This window comes from Poeciliopsis prolifica, unplaced genomic scaffold (assembly GCF_027474105.1).
Source record: "Poeciliopsis prolifica strain line A6 unplaced genomic scaffold, Auburn_PproV2 SCAFFOLD001, whole genome shotgun sequence".
Lineage (NCBI taxonomy): Eukaryota > Metazoa > Chordata > Actinopteri > Cyprinodontiformes > Poeciliidae > Poeciliopsis > Poeciliopsis prolifica.
The window spans coordinates 22,264,457-22,277,929 of NW_026562376.1; the positions used below are offsets into that span (position 1 = coordinate 22,264,457).

The following is a 13,473-nucleotide window of genomic DNA, read 5'->3' on the forward strand; positions in this document are numbered from 1 at the left end:
TCCAAGGACCAAAAAAAAAACCTGACTCTTCAATCAGAACTCTGCCAAATAATGGCAGATTGGAAAAAGCTAAATTGAGCAGGTTTCCACCTCAGTTTCATGGTTTTTTATCATTGCTCTTATCGCTTTGGTGTAATTCACAATACTTTCTTAATGAAAGGATTTTTGACAAGTAACTGACTTTCTTAGTTGACTTAAATATTGACAACTCTGTCAGAAGTGTGATTCGAACCCACGACTCCAGGGGAGACTGCGACCTGAACGCATCGCCTTAGACCGCTCGGCCATCCTGACTTGTTGCGAAAGTGTTCTAGATGCTTTCACGTGTGTTAGATCCTAAGCAAAAAAAACAAAACATCTTCACGTGCTTTATGCTCCAAGGGCAAAAGAATTATTGACTCTTCAATCAGAACTATGTCAAATAATGGCAAATTGAAAAAAGCAAAATTGAGCAGGTTTTCACCTCAGTTTCATGGTTTTTTATCATTGCTCTTATCGCTTTGGTGTAAGTCACAATACTTTCTTAATAAAAGGATTTTTGACAAGTAACTCAGTTTCTTAAATATTCACAACTCTGTCAGAAGTGGGATTCGAACCCACGCCTACAGGGGAGACTGCGACCTTAACGCAGCGCCTTAGACCGCTCGGCCATCCTGACTTGTTGCGGAAGTGTTCTAGATGCTTTCACATGTGTTAGACCCTAAGGGAAAAAAACAAAACATCTTTACGTGCTTTATGCTCCAAGGGCAAAAGAAATATTGACTCTTCAATCAGAACTATGTCAAATAATGGCAAATTGAAAAAAGCAAAAATGAGCAGGTTTTCACCTCAGTTTCATGTTTTTTTTTATCATTGCTCTTGTCGCTTTGGTGTAATTCACAATACTTTCTTAATAAAAGGATTTTTGACAAGTAACTCACTTTCTTAGTTGACTTAAATATTCACAACTCTGTCAGAAGTGGGATTCGAACCCACGCCTCCAGGGGAGACTGCGACCTTAACGCAGCGCCTTAGACCTCTCGGCCATCCTGACTTGTAGCAAAATCATTTGAGATGCATTTGCGTGCGTCATGCTCCAAGGACCAAAAAAAACCCTGACTCTTCAATCAGAACTCTGCCAAATAATGGCAGATTGGAAAAAGCTAAATTGAGCAGGTTTCCACCTGAGTTTCATGGTGTTTTATCATTGCTCTTGTCGCTTTGGTGTAATTCACAATACTTTCTTAATAAAAGGATTTTTGACAAGTAACTCAGTTTCTTAGTTGACTTAAATATTCACAACTCTGTCAGAAGTGGGATTCGAACCCACGTCTCCAGGGGAGACTGCGACCTTAACGCAGCGCCTTAGACCGCTCGGCCATCCTGACTTGTAGCAAAATCATTTGAGATGCATTTGCGTGCGTCATGCTCCAAGGCCCAAAAAAAAAACTGACTCTTCAATCAGAACTCTGCCAAATAATGGCAGATTGGAAAAAGCAAAATTGAGCAGGTTTTCACCTCAGTTTCATGGTTTTTTATCATTGCTCTTATCGCTTTGGTGTAAGTCACAATCCTTTCTTAATGAAAGGATTTTTGACAAGCAACTCACTTTCTTAGTTGACTTAAATATTCACAACTCTGTCAGAAGTGTGATTTGAACCCACGCCTCCAGGGGAGACTGCGACCTGAACGCAGCGCCTTAGACCGCTCGGCCATCCTGACTTGTAGCAAAAACATTTGAGATGCATTTGCGTGCGTCATGCTCCAAGGCCCAAAAAAAAAACTGACTCTTCAATCAGAACTCTGCCAAATAATGGCAGATTGGAAAAAGCTAAATTGAGCAGGTTTCCACCTGAGTTTCAAGGTTTTTTTTCATTGATCTTTTTCTCTTGATGTAAATTGTATTCCTTTCTTAATGAAAGGATTTTTGACAAGTACTCACTTTCTTAGTTGACTTAAATAATCACAACTCTGTCAGAAGTGGGATTCGAACCCACGCCTCCAGGGGAGACTGCGACCTGAACGCAGCGCCTTAGACCGCTCGGCCATCCTGACTTGTTGCGAAAGTGTTCTAGATGCTTTCACGTGTGTTAGACCCTAAGCGAAAAAAACAAAACATCTTCACGTGCTTTATGCTCCAAGGGCAAAAAAAATATTGACTCTTCAATCAGAACTATGCCAAATAATGGCAAATTGGAAAAAGCAAAATTGAGCAGGTTTTCACCTCAGTTTCATGGTTTTTTATCATTGCTCTTATCGCTTTGGTGTAAGTCACAATACTTTCTTAATGAAGGGATTTTTGACAAGTAACTGACTTTCTTAGTTGACTTAAATATTGACAACTCTGTCAGAAGTGTGATTCGAACCCACGACTCCAGGGGAGACTGCGACCTGAACGCAGCGCCTTAGACCGCTCGGCCATCCTGACTTGTTGCGAAAGTGTTCTAGATGCTTTCACGTGTGTTAGACCCTAAGCGAAAAAAACAAAACATCTTCACGTGCTTTATGCTCCAAGGGCAAAAAAAATATTGACTCTTCATCAGAACTATGTAATGGCAAATTGAAAAAAGCAAAATTGAGCAGGTTTTCACCTCAGTTTCATGGTTTTTTATCATTGCTCTTATCGCTTTGGTGTAAGTCACAATACTTTCTTAATAAAAGGATTTTTGACAAGTAACTCAGTTTCTTAAATATTCACAACTCTGTCAGAAGTGGGATTCGAACCCACGCCTACAGGGGAGACTGCGACCTTAACGCAGCGCCTTAGACCGCTCGGCCATCCTGACTTGTTGCGGAAGTCTTCTAGATGCTTTCACATGTGTTAGACCCTAAGGGAAAAAAACAAAACATCTTTACGTGCTTTATGCTCCAAGGGCAAAAGAAATATGACTCTTCAATCAGAACTATGTCAAATAATGGCAAATTGAAAAAAGCAAAAATGAGGTTTTCACCTCAGTTTCATGTTTTTTTTAATCATTGCTCTTGTCGCTTTGGTGTAATTCACAATACTTTCTTAATAAAAGGATTTTTGACAAGTAACTCAGTTTCTTAGTTGACTTAAATATTCACAACTCTGTCAGAAGTGGGATTTGAACCCACGCCTCCAGGGGAGACTGCGACCTTAACGCAGCGCCTTAGACCGCTCGGCCATCCTGACTTGTAGCAAAATCATTTGAGATGCATTTGCGTGCGTCATGCTCCAAGGACCAAAAAAAAAACCTGACTCTTCAATCAGAACTCTGCCAAATAATGGCAGATTGGAAAAAGCTAAATTGAGCAGGTTTTCACCTCAGTTTCATTGTTTTTTATCATTGCTCTTATCGCTTTGGTGTAAGTCACAATACTTTCTTAATGAAAGGATTTTTGACAAGTAACTCACTTTCTTAGTTGACTTAAATATTCACAACTCTGTCAGAAGTGGGATTCGAACCCACGCCTCCAGGGGAGACTGCGACCTGAACGCAGCGCCTTAGACCGCTCGGCCATCCTGACTTGTTGCGAAAGTGTTCTAGATGCTTTCACGTGTGTTAGACACTAAGGGAAAAAAACAAAACATCTTTACGTGCTTTATGCTCCAAGGGCAAAAGAAATATTGACTCTTCAATCAGAACTATGTCAAATAATGGCAAATTGAAAAAAGCAAAAATGAGCAGGTTTTCACCTCAGTTTCATGTTTTTTTTCATTGCTCTTGTCGCTTTGGTGTAATTCACAATACTTTCTTAATAAAAGGATTTTTGACAAGTAACTCACTTTCTTAGTTGACTTAAATATTCACAACTCTGTCAGAAGTGGGATTCGAACCCACGCCTCCAGGGGAGACTGCGACCTTAACGCAGCGCCTTAGACCTCTCGGCCATCCTGACTTGTAGCAAAATCATTTGAGATGCATTTGCGTGCGTCATGCTCCAAGGACCAAAAAAAACCCTGACTCTTCAATCAGAACTCTGCCAAATAATGGCAGATTGGAAAAAGCTAAATTGAGCAGGTTTCCACCTGAGTTTCATGGTTTTTTATCATTGCTCTTGTCGCTTTGGTGTAATTCACAATACTTTCTTAATAAAAGGATTTTGACAAGTAACTCAGTTTCTTAGTTGACTTAAATATTCACAACTCTGTCAGAAGTGGGATTCGAACCCACGCCTCCAGGGGAGACTGCGACCTTAACGCAGCGCCTTAGATCGCTCGGCCATCCTGACTTGTAGCAAAAACATTTGAGATGCATTTGCGTGCGTCATGCTCCAAGGCCCAATAAAAAACTGACTCTTCAATCAGAACTCTGCCAAATAATGGCAGATTGGAAAAAGCTAAATTGAGCAGGTTTTCACCTCAGTTTCATGGTTTTTTATCATTGCTCTTATCGCTTTGGTGTAAGTCACAATACTTTCTTAATGAAAGGATTTTTGACAAGTAACTCACTTTCTTAGTTGACTTAAATATTCACAACTCTGTCAGAAGTGGGATTCGAACCCACGCCTCCAGGGGAGACTGCGACCTGAACGCAGCGCCTTAGACCGCTCGGCCATCCTGACTTGTTGCGAAAGTGTTCTAGATGCTTTCACGTGTGTTATACCCTAAGGGAAAAAAACAAACATCTTTACGTGCTTTATGCTCCAAGGGCAAAAGAAATATTGACTCTTCAATCAGAACTATGTCAAATAATGGCAAATTGAAAAAGCAAAAATGAGCAGGTTTTCACCTCAGTTTCATGTTTTTTTTATCATTGCTCTTGTCGCTTTGGTGTAATTCACAATACTTTCTTAATAAAAGGATTTTTGACAAGTAACTCACTTTCTTAGTTGACTTAAATATTCACAACTCTGTCAGAAGTGGGATTGGAACCCACGCCTCCAGGGGAGACTGCGACCTTAACGCAGCGCCTTAGACCGCTCGGCCATCCTGACTTGTAGCAAAAACATTTGAGATGCATTTGCGTGCGTCATGCTCCAAGGCCCAAAAAAAAACTGACTCTTCAATCAGAACTCTGCCAAATAATGGCAGATTGGAAAAATCTAAATTGAGCAGGTTTCGACCTGAGTTTCAAGGTTTTTTTCATTGATCTTTTTGATGTAAATTGTATTCCTTTCTTAATGAAAGGATTTTTGACAAGTAACTCACTTTCTTAGTTGACTTAAATAATCACAACTCTGTCAGAAGTGGGATTCGAACCCACGCCTCAAGAGGAGACTGCGACCTGAACGCAGCGCCTTAGACCGCTCGGCCATCCTGACTTGTTGCGAAAGTTTTCTAGATGCTTTTCACGTGTGTTAGACCCTAAGCGAAAAAAAAACAATACATCTTCACATGCTTTATGCTCCAAGGGCAAAAAAATATTGACTCTTCAATCAGAACTACGCCAAATAATGGCAATTTGGAAAAAGCAAAAATTGAGCAGGTATTCACCTCAGTTTCATGGTTTTTTATCATTGCTCTTATCGCTTTGGTGTAATTCACAAATACTTTCTAATGAAGGGATTTTTGACAAGTAACTGACTTTCTTAGTTGACTTAAATATTGAAACTCTGTCAGAAGTGGGATTCGAACCCACGACTCCAGGGGAGACTGCGACCTGAACGTAGCGCCTTAGACCGCTCGGCCATCCTGACTTGTTGCGAAAGTGTTCTAGATGCTTTCACGTGTGTTTAGACCCTAAAAAAAAACAAACATCTTACGTGCTTTATGCTCCAAGGGCAAAAAAAATATGACTCTTCAATCAGAACTATGTCAATAATGGCAAATTGAAAAAGCAAAATTGAGCAGGTTTCACCTCAAGTTTCATGGTTTTTTATCATTGCTCTTATCGCTTTGGTGTAAGTCACAATACTTTCTTAATAAAAGGATTTTTGACAAGTAACTCAGTTTCTTAAATATTCACAACTCTGTCAGAAGTGGGATTCGAACCCACGCCTCCAGGGGAGACTGCGACCTTAACGCAGCGCCTTAGACCGCTCGGCCATCCTGACTTGTTGCGGAAGTGTTCTAGATGCTTTCACATGTGTTAGACCCTAAGGGAAAAAAACAAAACATCTTTACGTGCTTTATGCTCCAAGGGCAAAAGAAATATTGACTCTTCAATCAGAACTATGTCAAATAATGGCAAATTGAAAAAAGCAAAAATGAGCAGGTTTTCACCTCAGTTTCATGTTTTTTTAATCATTGCTCTTGTCGCTTTGGTGTAATTCACAATACTTTCTTAATAAAAGGATTTTTGAAAAGTAACTCAGTTTCTTAGTTGACTTAAATATTCACAACTCTGTCAGAAGTGGGATTCGAACCCACGCCTCCAGGGGAGACTGCGACCTTAACGCAGCGCCTTAGACCGCTCGGCCATCCTGACTTGTAGCAAAATCATTTGAGATGCATTTGCGTGCGTCATGTTCCAAGGACCAAAAAAAAAACCTGACTCTTCAATCAGAACTCTGCCAAATAATGGCAGATTGGAAAAGCTAAATTGAGCTGGTTTCCACCTCAGTTTCATGGTTTTTTATCATTGCTCTTATCGCTTTGGTGTAAGTCACAATACTTTCTTAATGAAAGGATTTTTGACAAGTAACTCACTTTCTTAGTTGACTTAAATATTCACAACTCTGTCAGAAGTGGTATTCGAACCCACGCCTCCAGGGGAGACTGCGACCTGAACGCAGCGCCTTAGACCGCTCGGCCATCCTGACTTGTAGCAAAATCATTTGAGATGCATTTGCGTGCGTCATGTTCCAAGGACCAAAAAAAACCTGACTCTTCAATCAGAACTCTGCCAAATAATGGCAGATTTGAAAAAGCTAAATTGAGCTGGTTTCCACCTCAATTTCATGGTTTTTTATCATTGCTCTTATCGCTTTGGTGTAAGTCACAATACTTTCTTAATGAAGGATTTTTGACAAGTAACTGACTTTCTTAGTTGACTTAAATATTGACAACTCTGTCAGAAGTGTTATTCGAACCCACGACTCCAGGGAGACTGCGACCTGAACGTAGCGCCTTAGACCGCTCGGCCATCCTGACTTGTTGCGAAAGTGTTCTAGATGCTTTCACGTGTGTTAGACCCTAAGCGAAAAAACAAAACATCTTTACGTGCTTTATGCTCCAAGGGCAAAAAAAATATTGACTCTTCAATCAGAACTATGTCAAATAATGGCAAATTGAAAAAAGCAAAATTGAGCAGGTTTTCACCGCAGTTTCATTGTTTTTTATCATTGCTTTTATCGCTTTGGTGTAAGTCACAATACTTTCTTAAAAGGATTTTTGACAAGTAACTCAGTTTCTTAAATATTCACAACTCTGTCAGAAGTGGGATTCGAAGCCACGCCTCCATGGGAGACTGCGAGCTTAACGCAGCGCCTTAGACCGCTCGGCCATCCTGACTTGTAGCAAAAACACTTGAGATGCATTTGCGTGCGACATGCTCCAAGGCCCAAAAAAAAACTGACTCTTCAATCAGAACTCTGCCAAATAATGGCAGATTGGAAAAAGCTAAATTGAGCAGGTTTCCACCTGAGTTTCAAGGTTTTTTTTTCATTGATCTTTTTCTCTTGATGTAAATTGTATTCCTTTCTTAATGAAAGGATTTTTGACAAGTAACTCTCTTTCTTAGTTGACTTAAATAATCACAACTCTGTCAGAAGTGGGATTCGAACCCACGCCTCCAGAGGAGACTGCGACCTGAACGCAGCGCCTTAGACCGCTCGGCCATCCTGACTTGTTGCGAAAGTGTTCTAGATGCTTTCACGTGTGTTAGACCCTAAGCGAAAAAAACAAAACATCTTCACGTGCTTTATGCTCCAAGGGCAAAAAAAATATTGACTCTTCAATCAGAACTATGCCAAATAATGGCAAATTGGAAAAAGCAAAATTGAGCAGGTTTCACCTCAGTTTCATGGTTTTTTATCATTGCTCTTATCGCTTTGGTGTAATCACAATACTTTCTTAATGAAAGGATTTTTGACAAGTAACTGACTTTCTTAGTTGACTTAAATATTCACAACTCTGTCAGAAGTGGGATTCGAACCCATGCCTCCAGGGGAGACTGCGACCTGAACGCAGCGCCTTAGACCGCTCGGACATCCTGACTTGTTGCGAAAGTGTTCTAGATGCTTTCACGTGTGTTAGACCCTAAGCAAAAAAAACAAAACATCTTCACGTGCTTTATGCTCCAAGGGCAAAAGAAATATTGACTCTTCAATCAGAACTATGTCAAATAATGGCAAATTGAAAAAAGCAAAATTGAGCAGGTTTTCACCTCAGTTTCATTGTTTTTTATCATTGCTCTTATCGCTTTGGTGTAAGTCACAATACTTTCTTAATAAAAGGATTTTTGACAAGTAACTCAGTTTCTTAAATATTCACAACTCTGTCAGAAGTAGGATTGGAACCCACGCCTCCAGGGGAGACTGCGACCTTAACGCAGCGCCTTAGACCGCTCGGCCATCCTGACTTGTTGCGGAAGTGTTCTAGATGCTTTCACATGTGTTAGACCCTAAGGGAAAAAAACAAAACATTTACGTGCTTTATGCTCCAAGGGCAAAAGAAATATTGACTCTTCAATCAGAACTATGTCAAATAATGGCAAATTGAAAAAAGCAAAAATGAGCAGGTTTTCACCTCAGTTTCATGTTTTTTTTAATCATTGCTCTTGTCGCTTTGGTGTAATTCACAATACTTTCTTAATAAAAGGATTTTTGACAAGTAACTCAGTTTCTTAGTTGACTTAAATATTCACAACTCTGTCAGAAGTGGGATTCGAACCCACGCCTCCAGGGGAGACTGCGACCTTAACGCAGCGCCTTAGACCGCTCGGCCATCCTGACTTGTAGCAAAAGCATTTGAGATGCATTTGCGTGCGTCATGCTCCAAGGACCAAAAAAAAATGACTCTTCAATCAGAACTCTGCCAAATAATGGCAGATTGGAAAAAGCTAAATTGAGCAGGTTTCCACCTCAGTTTCATGGTTTTTTATCATTGCTCTTATCGCTTTGGTGTAAGTCACAACACTTTCTTAATGAAAGGATTTTTGACAAGTAACTCACTTTCTTAGTTGACTTAAATATTCACAACTCTGTCAGAAGTGGGATTCGAACCCACGCCTCCATGGGAGACTGCGACCTTAACGCAGCGCCTTAGACCGCGGCCATCCTGACTTGTTGCGAAAGTCTTCTAGATGCTTTCACGTGTGTTATACCCTAAGGGAAAAAAACAAAACATCTTTACGTGCTTTATGCTCCAAGGGCAAAAGAAATATTGACTCTTCAATCAGAACTATGTCAAATAATGGCAAATTGAAAAAAGCAAAAATGAGCAGGTTTTCACCTCAGTTTCATGTTTTTTTTTATCATTGCTCTTGTCGCTTTGGTGTAATTCACAATACTTTCTTAATAAAAGGATTTTTGACAAGTAACTCACTTTCTTAGTTGACTTAAATATTCACAACTCTGTCAGAAGTGGGATTCGAACCCACGCCTCCAGGGGAGACTGCGACCTGAACGCAGCGCCTTAGACCGCTCGGCCATCCTGACTTGTAGCAAAGTCATTTGAGATGCATTTGCGTGCGTCATGCTCCAAGGACCAAAAAAAAACCTGACTCTTCAATCAGAACTCTGCCAAATAATGGCAGATTGGAAAAAGCTAAATTGAGCAGGTTTCCACCTGAGTTTCATGGTTTTTTATCATTGCTCTTGTCGCTTTGGTGTAATTCACAATACTTTCTTAATAAAAGGATTTTGACAAGTAACTCAGTTTCTTAGTTGACTTAAATATTCACAACTCTGTCAGAAGTGGGATTCGAACCCACGCCTCCAGGGGAGACTGCGACCTTAACGCAGCGCCTTAGACCGCTCGGCCATCCTGACTTGTAGCAAAATCATTTGAGATGCATTTGCGTGCGTCATGCTCCAAGGACCAAAAAAAAACCTGACTCTTCAATCAGAACTCTGCCAAATAATGGCAGATTGGAAAAAGCTAAATTGAGCAGGTTTCCACCTCAGTTTCAAGGTTTTTTATCATTGCTCTTATCGCTTTGGTGTAAGTCACAATACTTTCTTAATGAAAGGATTTTTGACAAGTAACTCACTTTCTTAGTTGACTTAAATATTCACAACTCTGTCAGAAGTGGGATTCGAACCCACGCCTCCAGGGGAGACTGCGACCTGAACGCAGCGCCTTAGACCGCTCGGCCATCCTGACTTGTTGCGAAAGTGTTCTAGATGCTTTCACGTGTGTTAGACCCTAAGGGAAAAAAACAAAACATCTTTACGTGCTTTATGCTCCAAGGGCAAAAGAAATATTGACTCTTCAATCAGAACTATGTCAAATAATGGCAAATTGAAAAAAGCAAAAATGAGCAGGTTTTCACCTCAGTTTCATGTTTTTTTTATCATTGCTCTTGTCGCTTTGGTGTAATTCACAATACTTTCTTAATGAAAGGATTTTTGACAAGTAACTTACTTTCTTAGTTGACTTAAATATTCACAACTCTGTCAGAAGTGGGATTTGAACCCACGCCTCCAGGGGAGACTGCGACCTGAGCGCCTAGACGCTCGGCCATCCTGACTTGTTGCGAAAGTCTTCTAGATGCTTTCACGTGTGTTATACCCTAAGGGAAAAAAACAAAACATCTTTACGTGCTTTATGCTCCAAGGGCAAAAGAAATATTGACTCTTCAATCAGAACTATGTCAAATAATGGCAAATTGAAAAAAGCAAAAATGAGCAGGTTTTCACCTCAGTTTCATGTTTTTTTTATCATTGCTCTTATCGCTTTGGTGTAAGTCACAATACTTTCTTATTAAAAGGATTTTTGACAAGTAACTCAGTTTCTTAGTTGACTTAAATATTCACAACTCTGTCAGAAGTGGGATTCGAACCCACGCCTCCATGGGAGACTGCGATCTTAACGCAGCGCCTTAGACCGCTCGGCCATCCTGACTTGTAGCAAAACATTTGAGATGCATTTGCGTGCGTCATGCTCCAAGGACCAAAAAAAAACCCGACTCTTCAATCAGAACTCTGCCAAATAATGGCAGATTGGAAAAAGCTAAATTGAGCAGGTTTCACCTGAGTTTCAAGGTTTTTTTTCATTGATCTTTTTCTTTGATGTAAATTGTATCCTTTCTTAAGGAAAGGATTTTTGACAAGTAACTCACTTTCTTAGTTGACTTAAATATTCACAACTCTGTCAGAAGTGAGATTCGAACCCACGCCTCCAGGGGAGACTGCAACTTGAACGCAGCACCTTAGACCGCTCGGCCATCCTGACTTGCTGCAAAAACATTTGAGATGCCTTCGCGTGCGTTATGCTCCATGGCCCAAAAAAAATTGACTCTTCAATCAGAACTCTGCCAAATAATGACCGCTTAGACCGCTCTGCCATCCTGACTTGTTGTGATATGCTTAGATGGCACAATCAATTAAAAATGTTAACCTAACATGTCATAAAGATGCTACATATATCAAGTATGGTTTAAAAGAAATTTGACTTTGTAATTTAATGCTTTGAAATTGGGCCTCTGTCTCTTTAAGAAACCCTGCTCTTTCTGAAACTTCAGGAAGTCAATAAAAAATTCTAAATATAACATAAAATAAATAACAAAGCCTAATGTCACTCAGTGCATAAAGCATACAAATACAATGGATCAGGCACATTGTCACATTACCTCATCTAAAAAACCTTTCAATGCAGCAACTGATACAGATATCAATATTGTATCGCTGCATCTATAATCCAAATAGTCCTAATCAGTTTAGCTGACATAAACTAGTACGTTTCCTATTCATCATCTAGTCTGCAAGGTTAAGCCAAAGACATCTTTGTGAAGTACGAACAAACGTTTCAACCTAAACTGAAAACAAAGAGTGTGCTCGGCAGCTTTCTGAACATGCTTTAAACGGGTACAAAGGAGGAAAAAGAAAGAGGGAGAGATGGTTGGAAATAGCTCAAAGACCCAGAGCTTCTACCGAATTCTCAGATCTGTCAGAAGTCGAATTGAGCTCACGTGCAGACTCCCAACAACTGCGGCGACGCTTCAGCGGTTTGAAGGTTTGCTGCTCAACCTGAAGACACAGCGAGTACACGAACATCTGCTTTAATTCTCTGCTGAGCTCGTCTTCACAGGTTGGTAGTTGCCCTTTTTTATTTTATGTAAATAGCTTAAGAATTTGTTTTTATAGTTGCAGTCCATCCTGAAGGGTGCTGATGGTTTCTTCCATAAGAATCGAGCAATGGGATTCCAGGGTTGGCTCACAAACTCTGTCTTCTTCCCAGGATTTTTGGGCTGTCGGCGCTTTGCGGTGTGGTGTTATTTCACAGGCTTAGTACATGGTAAGGAAAAACCCCAAAAAACTCATGGCCAGAACTTAATGTCTCGTGGGAGTGACTTGTTTAATTCATGACCACGACTTAATCGCTACGACTTGTCAGATTATGTCGTTCCCAAAAACTGAACAAGTTGTCCCCATTAGTTCTGGTCACAATTTATTATTTTTTATTATTTATTATTTTTTTTCTTTTTCCACGTCACCAATAGGGGCTCCATAGCTTAGTCTGTGTTTCTGCCATCTTAATGACCAGTAGGACTCAGCTTTCTGTATTAGGCAAACCTCTGAGTCGCCAGGTGAAGTGGGTGCAGCTTGATGTCAGCTGTCTCGTGACGGTTGGCCGGGTTTGTGGCTTGAGGGTTCTGATGCAGTGATGGCAGATGGTCTGACAGGACGTAAGGCAATACTTACAAAAGAAGCAAGTGTTAGCCTTGATGTAGTCCAACACACACATCCTCTCTTAAGAAACCGGACAGGTGCTGCTGCAATCCCTTTAACGATTCCTGAACTTCTGTCAAAGGGTGGCTTACTCCGCAGCAGCTGAACTAAAACACATGACTGACGAGACGTTGGGCAACGGAGATGTGATTTAGTCTTGAGAACAGGAGATGTCCAGCCGCTGTCCCCAAAGCTGCAGGTTCGGCTGACTGGTGACACTAAATGGTGGTGTGAATGTGAGCATCCATTGGTGTCACTCTTTGTATCAGTCCAGGGCTCGACTGGCGACCTCTGCGGGGCGTTACCTCCCTCTTGCTCTCTGTCAGCTCGAATTGGCTCAACTTGTTCTCCACCACTGCCTTTTTTTTTCTGATCAGACCTGCCCTGTCAAGACTTCCCTTCTCTGTCAGACGTTCGCAGCCATTACTTCACGCCTCAGAAGTGGGGCCACAGTTTCAATTTTGAAACTGAAAATCAAAGCAGAAGCAGTGTGTTAAGGCCATCTGTTCGTCATCCATTTTCTTCCGCTTATCCAGAGTTGAGTCTTGGGGTCGGGAGCTTAAGCAAGGTGGAACAGACTTCCCTCTTTCCAGCCACTTGGTCCAAAGTGAGACCATGTTAAGATGTTATTTCATACTGTAATATATCCAAACCCGGTTCTCTTTGCAGTCGCACAAGGTCGGTGTCTTTGTTGCGGCGATCAATGGGGAACGGTGGCTTCGCCCTGGACGAGTCAAAACATTTGACCAAAGT

General features: G+C 40.9%; 30 non-coding genes across 30 annotated transcripts; all 30 read right to left on the reverse strand.

Moving 5' to 3' along the window:
- Nucleotides 1-211: 211 nt before the first annotated feature.
- On the reverse strand, nt 212-294 carry trnal-cag (transfer RNA leucine (anticodon CAG)). The gene has a single exon. It is a non-coding gene; the product is annotated as a tRNA-Leu (tRNA).
- Nucleotides 295-575: 281 nt separating this feature from the next.
- trnal-aag (transfer RNA leucine (anticodon AAG)) lies at nt 576-658 on the reverse strand. The gene has a single exon. It is a non-coding gene; the product is annotated as a tRNA-Leu (tRNA).
- Nucleotides 659-950: 292 nt separating this feature from the next.
- On the reverse strand, nt 951-1,033 carry trnal-aag (transfer RNA leucine (anticodon AAG)). The gene has a single exon. It is a non-coding gene; the product is annotated as a tRNA-Leu (tRNA).
- A 251-nt stretch (nt 1,034-1,284) lies between these two features.
- On the reverse strand, nt 1,285-1,367 carry trnal-aag (transfer RNA leucine (anticodon AAG)). Its single transcript has one exon. It is a non-coding gene; the product is annotated as a tRNA-Leu (tRNA).
- A 251-nt stretch (nt 1,368-1,618) lies between these two features.
- On the reverse strand, nt 1,619-1,701 carry trnal-cag (transfer RNA leucine (anticodon CAG)). The gene has a single exon. It is a non-coding gene; the product is annotated as a tRNA-Leu (tRNA).
- A 250-nt stretch (nt 1,702-1,951) lies between these two features.
- Nucleotides 1,952-2,034, reverse strand: trnal-cag (transfer RNA leucine (anticodon CAG)). Its single transcript has one exon. It is a non-coding gene; the product is annotated as a tRNA-Leu (tRNA).
- Nucleotides 2,035-2,324: 290 nt separating this feature from the next.
- Nucleotides 2,325-2,407, reverse strand: trnal-cag (transfer RNA leucine (anticodon CAG)). The gene has a single exon. It is a non-coding gene; the product is annotated as a tRNA-Leu (tRNA).
- A 275-nt stretch (nt 2,408-2,682) lies between these two features.
- trnal-aag (transfer RNA leucine (anticodon AAG)) lies at nt 2,683-2,765 on the reverse strand. Its single transcript has one exon. It is a non-coding gene; the product is annotated as a tRNA-Leu (tRNA).
- Nucleotides 2,766-3,053: 288 nt separating this feature from the next.
- On the reverse strand, nt 3,054-3,136 carry trnal-aag (transfer RNA leucine (anticodon AAG)). Its single transcript has one exon. It is a non-coding gene; the product is annotated as a tRNA-Leu (tRNA).
- Nucleotides 3,137-3,388: 252 nt separating this feature from the next.
- trnal-cag (transfer RNA leucine (anticodon CAG)) lies at nt 3,389-3,471 on the reverse strand. The gene has a single exon. It is a non-coding gene; the product is annotated as a tRNA-Leu (tRNA).
- Nucleotides 3,472-3,760: 289 nt separating this feature from the next.
- On the reverse strand, nt 3,761-3,843 carry trnal-aag (transfer RNA leucine (anticodon AAG)). The gene has a single exon. It is a non-coding gene; the product is annotated as a tRNA-Leu (tRNA).
- A 250-nt stretch (nt 3,844-4,093) lies between these two features.
- trnal-aag (transfer RNA leucine (anticodon AAG)) lies at nt 4,094-4,176 on the reverse strand. The gene has a single exon. It is a non-coding gene; the product is annotated as a tRNA-Leu (tRNA).
- Nucleotides 4,177-4,426: 250 nt separating this feature from the next.
- On the reverse strand, nt 4,427-4,509 carry trnal-cag (transfer RNA leucine (anticodon CAG)). The gene has a single exon. It is a non-coding gene; the product is annotated as a tRNA-Leu (tRNA).
- A 289-nt stretch (nt 4,510-4,798) lies between these two features.
- Nucleotides 4,799-4,881, reverse strand: trnal-aag (transfer RNA leucine (anticodon AAG)). Its single transcript has one exon. It is a non-coding gene; the product is annotated as a tRNA-Leu (tRNA).
- A 244-nt stretch (nt 4,882-5,125) lies between these two features.
- Nucleotides 5,126-5,208, reverse strand: trnal-cag (transfer RNA leucine (anticodon CAG)). The gene has a single exon. It is a non-coding gene; the product is annotated as a tRNA-Leu (tRNA).
- A 292-nt stretch (nt 5,209-5,500) lies between these two features.
- On the reverse strand, nt 5,501-5,583 carry trnal-cag (transfer RNA leucine (anticodon CAG)). The gene has a single exon. It is a non-coding gene; the product is annotated as a tRNA-Leu (tRNA).
- A 274-nt stretch (nt 5,584-5,857) lies between these two features.
- Nucleotides 5,858-5,940, reverse strand: trnal-aag (transfer RNA leucine (anticodon AAG)). The gene has a single exon. It is a non-coding gene; the product is annotated as a tRNA-Leu (tRNA).
- Nucleotides 5,941-6,231: 291 nt separating this feature from the next.
- On the reverse strand, nt 6,232-6,314 carry trnal-aag (transfer RNA leucine (anticodon AAG)). The gene has a single exon. It is a non-coding gene; the product is annotated as a tRNA-Leu (tRNA).
- Nucleotides 6,315-6,565: 251 nt separating this feature from the next.
- On the reverse strand, nt 6,566-6,648 carry trnal-cag (transfer RNA leucine (anticodon CAG)). Its single transcript has one exon. It is a non-coding gene; the product is annotated as a tRNA-Leu (tRNA).
- A 608-nt stretch (nt 6,649-7,256) lies between these two features.
- Nucleotides 7,257-7,339, reverse strand: trnal-aag (transfer RNA leucine (anticodon AAG)). Its single transcript has one exon. It is a non-coding gene; the product is annotated as a tRNA-Leu (tRNA).
- Nucleotides 7,340-7,590: 251 nt separating this feature from the next.
- On the reverse strand, nt 7,591-7,673 carry trnal-cag (transfer RNA leucine (anticodon CAG)). Its single transcript has one exon. It is a non-coding gene; the product is annotated as a tRNA-Leu (tRNA).
- A 288-nt stretch (nt 7,674-7,961) lies between these two features.
- trnal-cag (transfer RNA leucine (anticodon CAG)) lies at nt 7,962-8,044 on the reverse strand. The gene has a single exon. It is a non-coding gene; the product is annotated as a tRNA-Leu (tRNA).
- Nucleotides 8,045-8,325: 281 nt separating this feature from the next.
- On the reverse strand, nt 8,326-8,408 carry trnal-aag (transfer RNA leucine (anticodon AAG)). The gene has a single exon. It is a non-coding gene; the product is annotated as a tRNA-Leu (tRNA).
- A 290-nt stretch (nt 8,409-8,698) lies between these two features.
- trnal-aag (transfer RNA leucine (anticodon AAG)) lies at nt 8,699-8,781 on the reverse strand. Its single transcript has one exon. It is a non-coding gene; the product is annotated as a tRNA-Leu (tRNA).
- A 249-nt stretch (nt 8,782-9,030) lies between these two features.
- Nucleotides 9,031-9,111, reverse strand: trnal-aag (transfer RNA leucine (anticodon AAG)). Its single transcript has one exon. It is a non-coding gene; the product is annotated as a tRNA-Leu (tRNA).
- A 292-nt stretch (nt 9,112-9,403) lies between these two features.
- On the reverse strand, nt 9,404-9,486 carry trnal-cag (transfer RNA leucine (anticodon CAG)). Its single transcript has one exon. It is a non-coding gene; the product is annotated as a tRNA-Leu (tRNA).
- Nucleotides 9,487-9,736: 250 nt separating this feature from the next.
- On the reverse strand, nt 9,737-9,819 carry trnal-aag (transfer RNA leucine (anticodon AAG)). Its single transcript has one exon. It is a non-coding gene; the product is annotated as a tRNA-Leu (tRNA).
- A 251-nt stretch (nt 9,820-10,070) lies between these two features.
- Nucleotides 10,071-10,153, reverse strand: trnal-cag (transfer RNA leucine (anticodon CAG)). The gene has a single exon. It is a non-coding gene; the product is annotated as a tRNA-Leu (tRNA).
- A 658-nt stretch (nt 10,154-10,811) lies between these two features.
- trnal-aag (transfer RNA leucine (anticodon AAG)) lies at nt 10,812-10,894 on the reverse strand. Its single transcript has one exon. It is a non-coding gene; the product is annotated as a tRNA-Leu (tRNA).
- Nucleotides 10,895-11,141: 247 nt separating this feature from the next.
- trnal-caa (transfer RNA leucine (anticodon CAA)) lies at nt 11,142-11,224 on the reverse strand. The gene has a single exon. It is a non-coding gene; the product is annotated as a tRNA-Leu (tRNA).
- Nucleotides 11,225-13,473: the final 2,249 nt, after the last annotated feature.